General features: G+C 46.2%; 1 non-coding gene across 1 annotated transcript; it reads left to right on the forward strand.

The window, feature by feature from the left end:
* The first annotated feature begins 14,510 nt into the window (after nt 1–14,510).
* TRNAS-AGA lies at nt 14,511–14,592 on the forward strand. The gene has a single exon. It is a non-coding gene; the product is annotated as a tRNA-Ser (tRNA).
* Nucleotides 14,593–16,452: the final 1,860 nt, after the last annotated feature.

Below are 16,452 nucleotides of genomic sequence, written 5' to 3' on the forward strand. Positions count from 1 at the left end.
TCTTCCCCCTCCACTGTGAGGCAGAAGGAGTTGAATTCTAATACTGGACCAGTCACTTAACTTCTCTGTGCCTCAGTTACCTCATCTGTAAAATGTCTGAATCTACGTGGGACAGGGACTCTGTCCAATCTGATTAGCTTGTATCTACCCCAGCGCTTGGTACAGTGGCTGGCATGTAGTAAGCACTTAACAAATACCAAACAAAAAAATTGCTCCCAAAAGCACTTACTTGTTTTCTCTGTCTCTGTGTCTGTGGAATTCTCTATTGGGAATATATTTGCCGAAGAATCGTAACAGACACAAGAACAACCAGAGGTGCTCCGTGAGACAGGGTGAAGCACAGATGAAATACTGGGGCTTGAAAAAATGAACTTAAAATATTACTTCAGCTTGGAAATGGCTTTCTGAGGGACCTGCTTTAGAACTGTCCTAGAAACAGATAGACTGTGGATCGAGGAGGTCAGGAATTACAGAGGAAACTTATCTTTCCATTTGGATCTTCAAAATATAATTCTACAAAGCGGAGGCTCTTTGGAGTCATATTTTTCTTCAGAACACTAAACGGTGGCCAAATATAAACCAGATAGTGCAGTAGGGTTGAAAAGTCAAAAAGTTCACTTCATCCACACTGGGTTGAGCATGCAGGAATCGATCCAAAGTGACTTCTGGTCAGAGTTATACATTCCTGCAAAACCTCATAAAATAACATCATACTCACTGAAGGGGAAAGAGGTGTCATGTGTGGCCTTGCTTCCTTTTTTTTTTATTATTTTCACATTAAAAACAAAATCTTCGATGGGCAAACCTTTCCAAGAGGGAAAAAATGCCAGAGGATTATAATTCTCATCAACAACCTTGAAACACCCAAGGTCTCCCGCATATAGAGCAGTTGTTACCTAAAGCAGCGTAGCCTAGTGGAAAGAACAGGGGCCTAGGAGTCAGAGGATATGGGTTCTAATCCTGGCTCTACCACTTATTTGCTGTGTGTACTTGGGCAACTCACTTAACTTCTCCGTGCCTCAGTTCCCTCAACTGCAAAATGGGGACTCATTACTTGTTCTCCCCCATACATAGTCTGCAAGCCCCATGTGGGACAAGGACTGTGTTTTTGACAATGATACGCAAGTGAGGAAGAGGACAGAAACATTTCTGGGGTTTAATGCTAGAATAAAAATAGGAGGGAAGATGAGGATTTCCGTTTTAGACAATATTAAGTTTTGAAGGGGTGAAGGAGACCTCCAAGACGAGAGGAAATAAAGAACTGAGAAGCCCGTGAGAGGTCACGGTTGGAGTTGAAATTTTCAGTCATTTGCATGGAGGTGGGAGTGGAAAACGCATGAACTGATCAAGGGAAAGTAAGGGGAGAAGAGCAAAGGACCTTCAGCGTCCGTTAAATGATGCTCTCAGCTAATGGGTGAGGGGTGGGAAAGGGGTGATAGAGGAAGTACAAAGGGACCTGCCCGAGACATTGGAAGAGAACGTGTTTTGGAGCCCTGGCCAAAAATCTTTCTGAAGAGGAGGTGATGGTCAGTATGGTCACAAGCCACAGAGAGGTCCGGAAGAGCTAGCAGGAACCAATGACTCTTTGAATCGGCCGCAATGAGAACAGTGAGACAGTTCCAACGGGGCAAAGTGAAAGAACCCAATTGTAGAGCGCACAGTGGATCTGAAGGAAAGGACTTACTTGATCACATAACCATGATGGCATTTGCTCAGCGCTCACGCGGTGCTTGGCACTGTACTAAGCGCTGGGGTAGATACAAGCAAATCAAGTTCGACACAGTCCCTGTCCCATGTGGGACTCACAGTCTCAGTCTCCATTTTAGATGAGGCAGAGAGAAGTAAAGTAATCCGACAATTACTCTCACCCCTTTCAAAGCCTTATTGAAGGCCCATCTCCTCCAAGAGGCCTTCCCAGACTAAATCCCACTTTTCCTCATCTCCCACTCCCTTCTGCGTCACCCTGACGCGCTCCCTTTGCTCTTCCCCCCTCCCAGCAGCACAGCACTTACGTACGTATCTAGAATTTTATTAATTTGTACTGATGTCTGTCTCCCCGCCTCTAGACTGTAAACTCACTGCAGACAGGGAATGTCACTGTTCATTGTTGTATTGTCCTCTCCCAATCGCTTAGTACAGTCCTCTGCACACAGTAAGCGCTCAATGAATAAGACTGAATAAATACGACTGAATGAATGAAGTGACTTGCCCAAGGCCACACAGCAGACAAGAGGAGGAGGTGGAATTAGAACCCATGACCTTCTGACTTCCAGACCCGTGCTGCTTTTCCCCAAGAGGCCTTTCTCGATTAAGGTCTCTTTTCCCCAACTTGCTTTCCCTTCTGCATGAATATACTTGGATCTGAGACCTAAGGACGTTCGATATTGAGAAGCAGCGTGGCTCAGTGGAAAAAGCCCGGGCTTGGGAGTCAGAGGTCATGAGTTCGAATCCCGGTTCTGCCACTTGTCAGCTGTGTGACCTTGGGCAAGTCACTTAACTTCTCGGTGCCTCAGTTACCTCATCTGTAAAATGGGGATTAACTGTGAGTCTCACGTGGGACAACCTGATGACCCTGTATCTACCCCAGCGCCTAGAACTGTGCTGTGCACATAGTAAGTGCATAACAAATACCAACGTTATTATTATTATATTCATCCCACCCTCAACCCCACTTATGCACTGATGTACCTACCTTTAAGTTACGTATTATAAATTACTTATTTATTCTTATTTAGGTCTGTCTTCCCTCTTCACTATGAACCCGTTATGGGCAGGGAACGTTTCTGCTGATTGTGTTGTACTGTACTCTCCCAAGTGACTGGTATAGTGCCCTGCACACAGTAATCTCTTAATCGATACCATCGATTGATTGATTGAGAGGATGATGATGGGAGGAAAGATTCCTTGATTTCCTTCTAGTTACGTTTTTTTCTGACATGCTACTGCTCTAAGAGACCATTCTTACACAAACATTTGTACAACCTTGTCTGACATGATCCAGTGATTATTTCATATTTGGCAGTGATGAGTTTGTTTTGGGAGACGTTCGGCTTAATTTGTTTTTCTCAGGTTTGCAGCTGCAGGAGACGTATGCTTTCCTCTATGATTTATTTGAAAAAAGTTCCAATTCAGAGCCTCTGTTTTTAATACCTTGTGGATCTGTATTTTGAGTCAAAGTGGAAAAAAAGAAGCCCTTCCATAATAAAAAGAAGAAGAAGAAGAATTATGGTATTTTTTAAGCGCTTACTTTGTGCCAAGCATTGTTCTAAGCGCTGGGGTAGAGAAGATAATCAGGTTATCTCTCATAAGGCTCATAGCCTTAATCCCTATTTTACAGATGAGGCATATCACCCACATTTCTCAATCCTTACTTCAGCAAATGCCAGATGGTATTTAAGCTTTCTTTAAAAATTTTTTCACTCAATAGAAATCAAATTTTGTCAGCATTTATGGGCAGTTGTATCTTAAAGCCTCCACCAGATACTAGAATCGTTTTTTTTCCAAGAGTTTTCTGTAATGTGAGACCATTTTACTAGCTAATTTTTTTATCTTCCCGTTGCTAAACTATCGCTTTCTCAACCACAGCACCCTCACTTTGCAGATTAGTCAAGGTTGCCCAAGCCAAAGAAAGTCAAGGATTGACCAATTATCTAGCTAACTTGTTGCGTGCCAATAACGGACCGATTATCCTTCACAAATCAATTAATCCATCAGTCAATTGTATTTATTATTCGCTTTGTGCAGATCACTGTTCTAAGTGTTTGGGTGAGTACAATATATCAGATTTAGTAGACACGTTCCCTGTTCACAAGGAGCTTATGGACTTGACACCAAAAAAAAAAAAAAAATTATTCAATTCATTCAATAGTATTTATTGAGCGCTTACTATGTGCAGAACGCTGTACTAAGCGCTTGGAATGTACAAATCGGCAACAGGTAGAGACAGTCCCTGCCCATCGATGGGCTTACAGTCTAATCGGGGGAGACAGACAGACTAAAACAATAGCAATAAATAGAATGAAGGGGATGTACATGTCATTAAAACAATAGCAATAAATAGAATCAAGATGATGTACATCTCATTAACAAAATAAATAGGGTAATAAAAAATATATACAATTGAGTGGACGAGCACTGTGCTGAGGGGAGGGGAAGGGAGAGGGGGAGGAGCAGAGGGAAAGGGGGGAAAAGAGGACTGAGGAGAGGTGAGAGGGAGAGCGGAGGGAGCAGAGGGAAAAGGGGAGGCTCAGTGTGGGAAGGCCTCTTGGAGGAGGTGAGCTCTCGGTAGGGCTTTGAAGAGGGGAAGAGTCTCCCTCCATTAAACCGTAAGCCCGTCAAAGGGCAGGGACTGTCTCCATCTGTTACTGATCTGTACATTCCATGTGCTTAGTACAGTGCTCTGCACATAGTAAGCACTCAATAAATACTATTGAAGGAATGAATGAATGAATGAAAAATCTCCTTTCAGGCTGGAAACTAAGTACCGTCATGGGACAAATTAACTGGGCTCCCTCCATTTAGATAGAATGACTCAATCCGTGTCCGCCCAGTATTTCTACTGAGACACTGGGGAGGATGTTTATTTGAATAGCTCCTCAGGGGTCACCAGGGCACAAGAGAAGCCGTGTGGCCTATTGGATAGAAAACAGGGCTGGGAGTCAGCAGAACCTGCGTTCTAATCCCGGCTCCGCCACCTGTCTGCAGTGTGATCTGCAGTGTCACTTCCGCTCTCTGTGCCTCAGTTCCCTCATCTTTAAAATGGGGATTAAGACTGTGAGTTCCATGTGGGACATAGATTGTGACCAACCTGATTAGCTTGTATCGACCTCAGCACTGTTCTAAGTGCACTTAACAAATACCATTTTGAAATAGGGTGGAGAGATGAGGGTTTAGTCAGAGAAGGTTTTCTGGAGGAGAAATGATTTTAATAGGCCTTTAAAGAAAAGGAGAACAGTGGCCTTCCAGTTATGAAAGAGGAGGTAGCTCTAGGCAGGAGGGAAGGTATGAAAAAGGGGTCAATAGTAAGAGACACACAGGGGTCTGGAGCAGACTCTTTTTTATGGCATTTATTAAGCGCTTACTATGTGCCAGGAACTTTACTGAGCGCTGGGGTACATACAAGCTAAACAGGTTGGAAACAGGCCATGTCCCACATGGGGCTCGCCGTCTGAATCCCCATTTTACAGATGAGGTAACTGAGGCACAGAGAAGTGAAGTGACTTGCCCAAGGTCACACAGCAGACAAGTGGCAGAGCCAGGATTAGAATCCAGGTACAGCTGAGTCCCAGGCCCGGGGTCTACCCACTAGACCACCTTGCTTCTCACTTGGAATAATGATAATAATGTTGGTATTTGTTAAGCGCTTACTATGTGCAGAGCACTGTTCTAAGTACTGGGGTAGATACAGGGTAATCAGGTTGTCCCACGTGAGGCTCACTGGGAGTTGCCTGTTGCCTGATCCTTTCAGACTTTCTTCTTGCAAAGAGCTATTTCTTGTTTGATTGCAGTGTTTTGGCAATAGGACACTCCCAAGCGCTTAGTACAGTGCTTTGCACTCAGTAAGCGCTCAATAAATACAACTGAATGAATGGGCTCCCAGTTTTCAGCTGGGATGCCGGGTGGCCCAAGCCTTCGTTTTATTGCTGAAATGCTTCCTCTGTCCTTGCTTTCTCTTCCGTGCTTTGTCCACCCTTCTAGACTGTAAGCTCACTGTGGGCAGGGAATGTCTCTGTTAGAATAATAATAATAATAATTATGGTATTTGTGAAGCATTTACTATATGTCAAGCACTGTGCTAAGCACTGGGGTAGATTCAAGATAACAGGTTGTTCCACATGGAGCTCACAGTCTTCATCCCCATCTTACAGATGAGGTAAATGAGGCACATCGGAGTGAAGTGGCTTACTCAAGGTCACACAGCAGACAAGTGGTGGAGCCGGGATTAGAATTCACGTCCTCTGACTCCCAAGCCCAAGCTCTTTCTACTAAGCCATGTTGCTTCTCTATTATTTAAGCTAATATATTGTTATATTGTAATAATAATAATAATGTTGGTATTTGTTAAGCACTTACTATGTGCAGAGCACTGTTCTAAGTGCTGGGGGAGATACAGGGGAATCAGGTTGTCCCACGGGAGGCTCACGGTTAATCCCCATTTTGCAGATGAGGTTAACTGAGGCACAGAGAAGTGAAGTGACTTACCCCAGGTCACTCAGCAGACAAATGGCGGAACTGAGATCAGAACCTATGACCCTCTGATTCCCAGGCTCATGCTATTTCCGCTACACCATGCATCATCATCAGTATTTACTGAGCGCTTACTGTGTGCAGAGCCCTGTACCTTATAAGCCCTTTGGAAAATACGATAGAATGGAGTCGATAGACACGTTCTCTGCCTAGAGCAAGCTCAAAAGGAAGCCGACTTTATATGTATGCACTTCCTCAGAGAGTGAGATTACGGCCCAACCGAAAAAGCCGACCGAATTGCATTCGCCTTTGCTTTTTGTGGTCATCGTCAACTGCCTGGTTATAGGTGGCAAAATGGAGACGGTTATTTGGAAGTGGACCAAGAGGTTTATTGAGTCACAGGAAAGAATTAGTCCAATACCCTTGAGCCAGGCCACGATTACCCCTTGATAAATCCATGATCTCTCTGCCATCTCTTAATCATGCGGAGAAAAAACATTTTGTTCTTCAGAAAATCCTGGGGGCAGTAGAAAGAACGCGTGTGCCGTGAGTCGAACCAAAACACGATAAACCCATTTTTCCTGCTCCTCCCTCTTCCTTTTCCCTCTCCCTTTTCCTCTTTCTCCTGCAGATGGCAAGATGGGGCCTATGAAATTCCCGAGAGGCAGACTCCTGTCACTGCCCCAGCCCCACCTACTCCCCGACTTTCTCTGAGGCAGAAAGCGGGTTTTTCTAGAAATGCTTCACTAAGTCAGTTCTGCCATTTCCCACGGGTGTTTGAGAGGAGCGTGACCTAGAGATGCTTTGGTTGGGGCCCAGCAAATAGTAACTTATTGAGATTCCTTCCTGAAAGTTAGCAAAAACCTCTCCCTGCAGAGTAGTAGAAATAGAAAATATTAATAGTGATACTAGAAGCAGTCACAATAGTAGTCATTGAACTACTAATAGTAATGTCTAATACTAGTACTGTCTAATAGTAGACAGTAGAACTAATAATAGTAATAATAACAATTATGGTATCTGTTAAGCGCTATGTGCCAGGCACTGTTCTGAGGGCCGGGGGAGATGCAAGGTAATCAGGTTGTCCCATGTGGGGTTCACAGTCCTCATCCCCATTTTCCAGATGAGGGAACTGAGGCAGAGAGAAGTGAAGTGGCTTGCCCAAGGTTACACGGCAGACCAGCGGCAGAGCTGGGATTAGAACCCACGTCCTCTGACTCTCAAGCCCGGGCTCTTTCCACTGAGCCACGCTGCTTCTCTAGTAGTAATGGTAATAGTGGAAGTAGTAATAGCCGTAGTGATAGTAATAATAATAATGATAACGATGGTATTTGTTAAGCGCTTACTATGTGCCGAGCACTGTTCTAAGCGCTGGGGTAGATAGAGGGTCATCAGATTGTCCCACCTGGGGCTCACATTTTTTAATCCCCATTTTTACAGATGAGGTCACTGAGGTCCAGGAAAGTGAAGTGACTTGCCCAGTGTTCCACGGCAGACAAGTGGCAGAGTAGGGATTAGAACCCACGACCTCTGACTCCCACGCCCTGCTTCTTTCCGCTGAGCCACACTGCTTCTCTAGTAGTGGTAACAGCAAGAGTAATAGTAGTAATAAGAATAATTATAGTATCTTTTAAGCACTGACTATGTGCCAGGCCACTCTTCTAAGCACCGGGGTAAGTACCACAAGCAGTGGGAAGCATGAGAAGCAGTGAGGTTTAGTGGAAAGAGCTGGGGCTTGGGAGTCAGAGGTCTTGGGTTCTAATCCCAGCTCTGCCACTCGTCAGCTGTGTGACTTTGGGCGAGTCACTTCACTTCTCTGGGCCTCAGTTACCTCCTCGAAAAATGAGGATTAAGACTGTGAGCCCCACGTGGGCCAACCCGTTTACCCTCTGCCTATCCCAGCACTTAGAACAGTGCTTGGCACATAGTAAGCGCTAACCAAACACCATCATTACTCCAGAAGATAATCGGGTTGGACACAGGTCCTGTCCCACATAGCCCGCGCAGCCTTAATCCCCATGTTGTAGAGGAGGGAACTGAGGCATAGAGAAGTGAAGTGACTTGCCCCAGGTCACAGAGATAATAATGTTGGTATTTGTTAAGCGCTTACTACGTGCAGAACACTGTTCTAAGCGCTGGGGTAGACACAGGGTGATCAGGTTGTCCCACGTGAGGCTCACGGTGAATCCCCATTTCACAGATGAGGTCACTGAGGCCCAGAGAAGTGAAGTGACTCGCCCACAGTCACCCAGCTGACGAGTGGCAGAGCCGGGATTCGAACCCATGACCTCTGACTCCCAAGCCCAGGCTCTATCCACTGAGCCACGTGGGGGAGGCAGGATTGGAACCCATGACATTCTGACTCCCAGGCCCACGCTCTATCCACTAGGCCATGCTTTTTAGAATTAGTCGTAGCAGGTAATAGTAACAGTAATAGGAGTGGTAGGAATATCGGCAGCGAAGCTCGAATGCAGTGAAATCTACTAAGCGCGCAAGTGCTAAGGTAAGAAGTGACACATTTTCCGCCCACAAAGATCCTACACTTTAAAGGAGAAAGAGAGACCTAAAAATATTTACAAATAGAAGCACTGTAACAAATAATGAGCCCTGGGGTGGACACAAGCTAATCAGTTTGGACACAGTCCCTGTCCCACAGGAGGCTCACAGCCTTGATCCCCATTTTACAGAAGAGGAACGGAGGCGTAGAGAGGCTAATCGACCTGCCCCGCGTCCCACAACGGACCCAGTTCTTCCGACTCCCAAGCGCGTGCTCCTTCTTCTAGGCCACGCTGCAGGGATGCCAAATGCTCATTATTCCCAGGTTAAAGTTGGACACTGCCGGCCCTGGGAGCGGGGGTTGCCTAAGGTCACAGAGCGGCTCCAAATGGTTTTAATTCCGGCTTCCTGCCGTTGGGCCATTTCCCTATTATTCAGGGCAGTCACGGGAGAGTTTATTTAACGACGTGAACTAGTTTATTTATACGTTTTCATCTATACGCAAGGAAGACATCCACTTCCTCAGCTACCTCTGCTCCCAGAGCCCTGGCTGGGATTGGCACTTCCTGTCTTGAAAGGTCTTCCTCATCCTCCTCTCCCTTGACAGCCTCTCTGTAAGGTCAGTATCTTTGTTCGCACGTGAACCTGTATCTGATGTTGTTCGGCTGCTTGAACTAGCTGTCCCCGATTTCCTGTGCCCTGACCTGAACATCCCTTGGAAGCAGCCTGGCCTAGGGGGAAGAGCACGGGCCTGGGAGTCGGAAGACTTGGGTTCTAATCCCACCGCCTCCAACTTGTCTGCTGTGTGACTTGGGGTTGTGGGCAGGGAACGTGTCTGTTTATTGTTGTATTGTACTCTGCCAAGCGCTTAATACTGTGCTCTGCACACAGTAAACAGAAAGAAAGAAAGAAAGAAAGAAAGAAAGAAAGAAAGAAAGAAAGAAAGAAAGAAAGAAAGAAAGAAAGAAAGAAAGAAAGAAAGAAGGAAGGAAGGAAGGAAGGAAGGAAGGAAGGAAAGGAAGAAGGAAAGAAGGAAAGAAGGAAGGAAGGAAAGAAGGAAAGAAGGAAGGAAGGAAGGAAAGAAAGGAAGGCAGGAAAGGAAGGCAGGGAAGGAAGGCAGGAAAGGAAGGAAGGCAGGGAAGGAAGGAAGGCAGGGAAGGAAGGAAGGCAGGGAAGGCAGGCAGAGAGAAAGAGAGAATGAAAGACAGAACAAAAGAGAGAACGAGAGAGAGAGAGAGAGAGAGAACTAGAGAAAGAATGAGAGAAAGAACAAAAGAAAAAGAAAGAACGAAAGAAAGAACGGAAGAAAGGAAGAACGGAAGAAAGGAAGGAAGAAAGAAAGAGAGAAAGAAAGAGAAAGAAAGAGAGAAAGAGTCACTTAACACCTCGGTGCCCCTGTTCTCTCTTCTACAAAATGGAGATTCAATTGCTGTTCTCCCTCCTACTTGGACTGTGAGCCACACATGAGACCTGGTTATCTTGTATCTACCTAGCGCTTAGTACGGTGCTTGGCTCATAATAAGTGCTTATCAAATACCACAATTATTATTATCGTTTAAAGGAATACCGTACTTATACTTTGTTCAGTGATTCAAATTGGCTCCATGACACGAGTGTTATGTGAAACAATGTTAAATAAAACAATGTGGCCTAGTGGAAAGACCACAGGCCTGGCAAAGGACCTGGGTTCTAATTCCGCCTCAGCCATCTGTCTGCTGTGACACCTTGGACAAGTCAGTTAATTTTTCTGTGCCTCACTTACCTCATCTGTAAAATGGGGATTAAGACTGTGAGCCCCACGTGGAACAAGGAGTATGTTCAGTCCGGTTAGCTGATGTCTACACCAGCGCTTAGTAAAGTGCCTGGCACATAGTAAGTGCTCAGTGTGGGCAGGGAATGTGTCTGTTTATTGTTATATTGTCCTCTCCCAAGTGCTTAGTACGGTGCTCTGTGTACAGTACGTGCTCAATAAATATGATCGAATGAATGAGTGAAGCGCTTAACAAATACCATAAAAAGGTTTAATTCCCCTCGTAAAAAAATGTAAGGGGAATTATTCATGCATTCCCAAGATCCAAAATATTCACTAAAGAGGAAGTAATGTATTAAAAAGTGGTAATAAAAAGTCAAAATAGTTACACGATTCTACAGTAATGTAACCGTGAACCAGTGATTAAATGTTTTTGAAGTGGATGTTTATGTGAAACCATATGAAACCACACTCACTAAAGTGTGATTTTTCACCATTTATTCACCCCAAAAAAACTTGTGCTCTCGCACCCTACATCTTTCATCCTCTGTTCTATATAGACCTGACGTTATCTAGTGCTACATTTTTTAACGACTATCTAGCTCATTCAAAATACTTCAAAGGGAAAGGGGTTCGAGCTTAGGTAAACTTTGCCACATTTTTTCAAAGTGAGAGAGCACTGTAACAATAACAACTGTGGCATTTGTCAAGCACTTACTATGTGCCAGGCACTGTGCTAAGCAATGGGGTGTAAACGAGCCAAACAGGTTAGACACAGACCCTGTCCCATGTGGGGCTTACAGTCTCAATCCCCATTTTACAGATGACGTAAATGAGGTGCAGAGAGGTGAAATGACTTAGCCAAGGTCACACAGCAGACAAGTGGCAGACTCTGGATTGGAACCCATGACCTTCCAGGCCCGGGCTCTATCCTACTAGGCCACGCAGTTTCTCCTCCAGGTTGTTTCTCCACTAAGCTCTTGAGAGAGTACAATCCAATGGAGTTGGTGAACATAATCCCTGGCCCTTAGGAGCTTACAATCTAAAATGCTGGAAGAATCATAAATACCAGTGAGTGATTTAAATTAAAATTAAATTCAATGAATTAAATTCCGTAGCATTATTTGGAAAGAGAGCTAAAAGAAGGGTGGTATGATGGGTTCTGGCTGTATAGAGATTGTCTGGAGAGCTGGAGAATTACCAATCCTTGGATCCAAGGTTTCCACACAGCAAATCAGCTTTAAAACTCCAGTCTAGTTCCAGGATACGACCTAACTCAGCCTGCAGTGATGTGCTAATATCAGTGGGACTGATTAAGTGCTTCCTAGGCGCCCAGCACTGAGCTATGGGAAGCAGCGTGGCTCAGCGGAAAGAGCCCGGGCTTGGGAGTCAGAGGTCATGGGTTCGGATCCCAGCTCTGCCACTTGTCGGCTGTGTGACTGTGGGCGAGTCAGTTCACTTCTCGGCGCTCTCAGTTCCCTCATATGTAAAATGGGGTTGAAGACTGCGCGCCTCACGTGGGACAACCCCTGCGCTCTGCACATAGTGAGTGCTTAACGAATACCGACATTATTATTATTATGGGTTGGGTTAGAGACAAGATCATCTGATCAGATGCCAGCTCAGTACCACAAAAGGTTCACCATCTCGGAGGGAGGGAGGGCGATAGCCCCATCCAAGTCAAACAGATCGATTCATCCTTTCGATCACCTTCCCCCAATCAATCAATCCATCAGTGGTGCTTATTCAAAGCTTACCGTGTGAAGAGCGCTGTACTGAGCGCTTGGGAGAGTACGATGCAGCAGAGTTGGTAGACATGTTCCCTGTCCACAAGAAGCTTGCGGTCTAGAGGGGTGCACAGGACTAAATCAATTCCAGGCAACATTCCGTTACCCCTCCTGGAGCACCAGAATCGTCATCATCATCAATGGTATTTATTGAGCACTTACTGTGTGCAGAACACTGCATTAAGTACTTGGGAGAGTATAATGCAGCAGCACTGAGAGACACGTTCCCTGTCCAAAAAGAGCTTACAGTCTAGAGGGGAGCACGGGATCGATCACAGCGTGGCTCAGTGGAAAGAGCACGGGCTTTGGAGACAGAGGTCATGGGTTCAAATCCCGGCTCTGGCACTTGTCAGCTGTGTGACTGTGGGCAAGTCATTTAACTTCTGTGTGCCTCAGTTACCTCATCTGTGGGACAACCTGACTCCCCTGTGTCTACCCCAGCGCTTAGAACAGTGCTCTGCACATAGTAAGCGCTTAACAAATACCAACATTATTATTATTAGATCATACTCCGAAAATGTGAGCTCATTATGGGCAGGGAATGTGTCTGGTAGAGTTATGGTGTACTCTCTCGAGCGTTAGTCCAGTGCTCTGCACACAGTAAGCGCTCAATAAATTCAACTGACTGACTGACTGCCTGTCTGTCTGACTGCTAGAATCATCCCCTACCTCGGAGGATCGAAGTTCTATTCCAGGCAACCTTCCATTATCTCCCTGGAGCACCAGAATCATCATCATCATCATCATCAGTGGTACTTATTGAGCGCTGAGTGTGGCGAGCACTGCGCAAAGTGGTTGCGAGAGTGATGATAATAATAAAAATGTTATTTGTTAAGCACTTACTGTGTTCCAGGCTCTGTATTAAGTGCTGGAGTGGATTCAAGGTAATTGGGTTGGACACACTGGGCTCACAGTCTTAATCCCCATTTTACAGATGAGGCAACTGAGACACAGAGCAGTAAAGTGGCTTCCCCTGGGTCACACAGCAAACTCACGGTGAAGCTGGGATTAGAATCCAGGTCTTTCTGACTCCCAGGCCCGTGCTTTATCAAGTAGAAGCAGTGCGGCTCAGTGGAAAGAGCCTGGGCTTGGGAGTCAGAGGTCATGGGTTCGACTCCCGGCTCTGCCACTCGTCAGCTGTGTGACCGTGGGCGAGTCACTTCGCTTCTCTGTGCCTCAGTTACCTGAGGGATGGGGATAAACCGTGAGCCTCACGTGGGACAACCTGATGACCCTGTATCTACCCCAGCGCTTAGAACAGTGCTTGGCACACAGTAAGCGCTTAACAAATACCAACAACAACAAGTAGACCAGGTAGACACACTCCTTGACCACTATGAGCTTGCTTTAGAAGCTTTTCCCACATTCTCCCCAAAGTAACGCAAACCCCAGAATGAAATATCATACTGAGCTGACAGCGGATCACGATTTAAAGCTATGGACAGGGGTTTGTTTTTTTCAACTTTTTTGAACTTTGCTTAAAGGCTTTCGAGGACAGTGCGATGCTAGAAATGTTCCAAGTTTGCATAACCATAGTACAGCTAGTTCTGCCAGAATGTGTGTTGACGGTAATGCGTTTTTGCTAAGACGTCGTTCGGAGGTTAAAGAATGTTGCTAGGGAATTGGGGGGTGAAGAGAGTCGGATTGGATACAGGTGTCAAAAGATATTCTGCACATTTGTGCCCTCTGAATTGAATACTTGTTCTACAACACGGGCTTTCCTGAATGTGGGGTTTGAAGATCGAAACCGCCCTTTCTGGAGAAATGGATGTATTGTAATCGACCCACCCGAACACATCCTTGCTTAGTAGTAATGAAACGTTAATAATAATAACAATAATCCTCAGTTAATAATAATATCGATAATCGTGGTATTTGTTAAGCCCTTACTATGAACCAGGGACTAGAGAAGCAGCGTGGCTCAGTGGAAAGAGCATGGGCTTGGGAGTCAGGGGTCATGAGTTCGAATCCCGGCTCTGCCACTTGTCAGCTGTGTGACTGTGGGCAAGTCACTTCACTTCTCTGGGCCTCAGTTACCTCATCTGTAAAATGGGAATTGACTGTGAGCCTCCCGATTGCCCTGTAGCTACCCCAGCGCTTAGAACGGTGCTCGGCACATAGTAAGCACTTAACAAATACCAACATTATTATTATTATTATTATCATTATTGCGTGCCGGGGTGGATATAAGAAAATCGGGTGGGTTGGACACAGTCCTCCATATGGGGATCGCAGTCTTAAATCCCCATTTTATAGATGAGGTAACCGAGGCCCAGAGAAGTCGACTCAGTGTAGTCGTGGCCGAGCGGTTAGGGTGATGGACTAGAAATCCACTGGGGTTTCCCCGCGCGGGTTCGTATCCTGCCGACTACGTCTCTCTCTTAGCCCGTCAAAGGGCAGGGACCGTCTCTATCTGTTACCGACCTGTACACGCCAAGCGCTTAGTACAGTGCTCTGCACATAGTCAGCACTCAATAAATACTATTGAATGAATGGAGTGACGTACCCAAGGTCACTTAGTAGACAAGTGACAGAGCTGGAATTAGATCCTAGGTCCTTCTGACCCTCAGGCCGTACTCTATCCACTCGGCCACGCTGCTTCTGAGCACGGACCCAAGTGTAAAGACAATGCAGGAGGGAGAATGAATAAGGAGGACGGAAGGTGAGGCAGGGAAGGCTTCGTGGTAGAGATGTGATTTCAGGAAGGCTCTGAGGATGGGAAGAATGGTGGTCCGGCAGATACTAAGGAGGGGAATGTGGGCAAGACTGAGAAGGTCGAGGTACAGAGTAGGATGGTGTTAGAAGAATGAAGTGTGAGGCCCGGGTTGCCGTAATGAGAAAAATAAGCGCTTACCGTGTGCCGGGCGCTTTATGGAATGCTGAGGTGGATACAAGTAAATTGGGTTGGACCCAGTACCCGTCCCACGTGGGGCACAGTCTCAATCCGCATTTTACAGATGAGGGAACTGAGGCCCGGAGATGGAAAGTGGCTTGCCCAAGGTCACACAGCAAAGAAGTGGCAGAGCCAGGATTAGACCCTATAACCCTCTGACTCCCAGGCCAGGGCTCTATCCGCTAGGCCACACTGCATAGTTGTAGATCAGTGAGGTAAGGTAGGAGAGGAGAGGGCCTGGACCCCTCAGCTGCCTTCGACACTGTGGAGCAAGGCTTGAGAAGAATAATGATAATAACGTATTCATTCAGTGCTTACTATGGGCCGAGCACGGTTCTGAGCAGTGGGGTAGACACAAGGTAATCGAGCAGTGGGGGTAGATACAGTAACAATAATAATTATGGTATTCGTTAAGCACTTACTATGTGCAGAGCACTGTTCTAAGCGCTGGGGTAGGTACAGGGTAATCAGATTGTCCCACGTGGGGCTCACATTTGTAATCCCCATTTTTACAAATGGGGTAACTGAGGCACAGAATGAAGTGACTTGCCCAAGGTCACACAGCAGACAAGTGGCGGAGCCGGGATTAGAACCCATGACTTCTGACTCCCAAGCCCGTGCTCTTTCCACTAAGCCACGCTGCTTCTCTAGTGAACCCCCATTTTACAGATGAGGGAACTGAGGCCCAGAGAAGTTGTGACTTGCCCAAGGTCACAGCAGGCAAGTGACAGAGTTAGGATTAGAACCCCGGTCCACTGATTCCCTGGCCTAATAATACTGATGTTGGTATTTGTTAAGTGTTTATTATGTGCAGAGCACTGTTCTAAGCATTGGGGTAGATACAGGGTAATCAGGATGTCCCACGTGGGGCTCACAGTTAATCCCCATTTTACAGATGAGGTCACTGAGGCCCAGAGAAGTGAAGTGACTCGCCCACAGTCACCCAGCTGACAAGCGGCAGATCTGGGATTCGAACCCATGACCTCTGACTGCCCAGCCCGGGCTCTTTCCACTGAGCCACGCTGCTTCCCTGCTTCCCTTCCATATAGATATGCCTTGATGTTGAAATAAATATTTTACCACAAGTATATTCTTCTGGGGCCTTTACAGGAAGGAAGTGCACTGATGGTTTCCAGAAATTTGGGTCGTGGCAGCTAGACCAGGATAGATTGCTATCGAAACCAATACACGGTAATCAGGTTGTCCCACAAGGGGCTCTCAGTAGGTGACCGAGGCACAGAGAGGTTAAATGGCTCGCCCAAGCTCACGCAGCAGACAAGTGGCAGAGCCGGGATTAGAAGCCAGCTCCTTTGACTCCCAAGCCCGGGCTCTTTCCACCG

This window comes from Ornithorhynchus anatinus, chromosome 12 (genome assembly GCF_004115215.2).
Source record: "Ornithorhynchus anatinus isolate Pmale09 chromosome 12, mOrnAna1.pri.v4, whole genome shotgun sequence".
In the NCBI taxonomy this organism is placed as follows: domain Eukaryota; kingdom Metazoa; phylum Chordata; class Mammalia; order Monotremata; family Ornithorhynchidae; genus Ornithorhynchus; species Ornithorhynchus anatinus.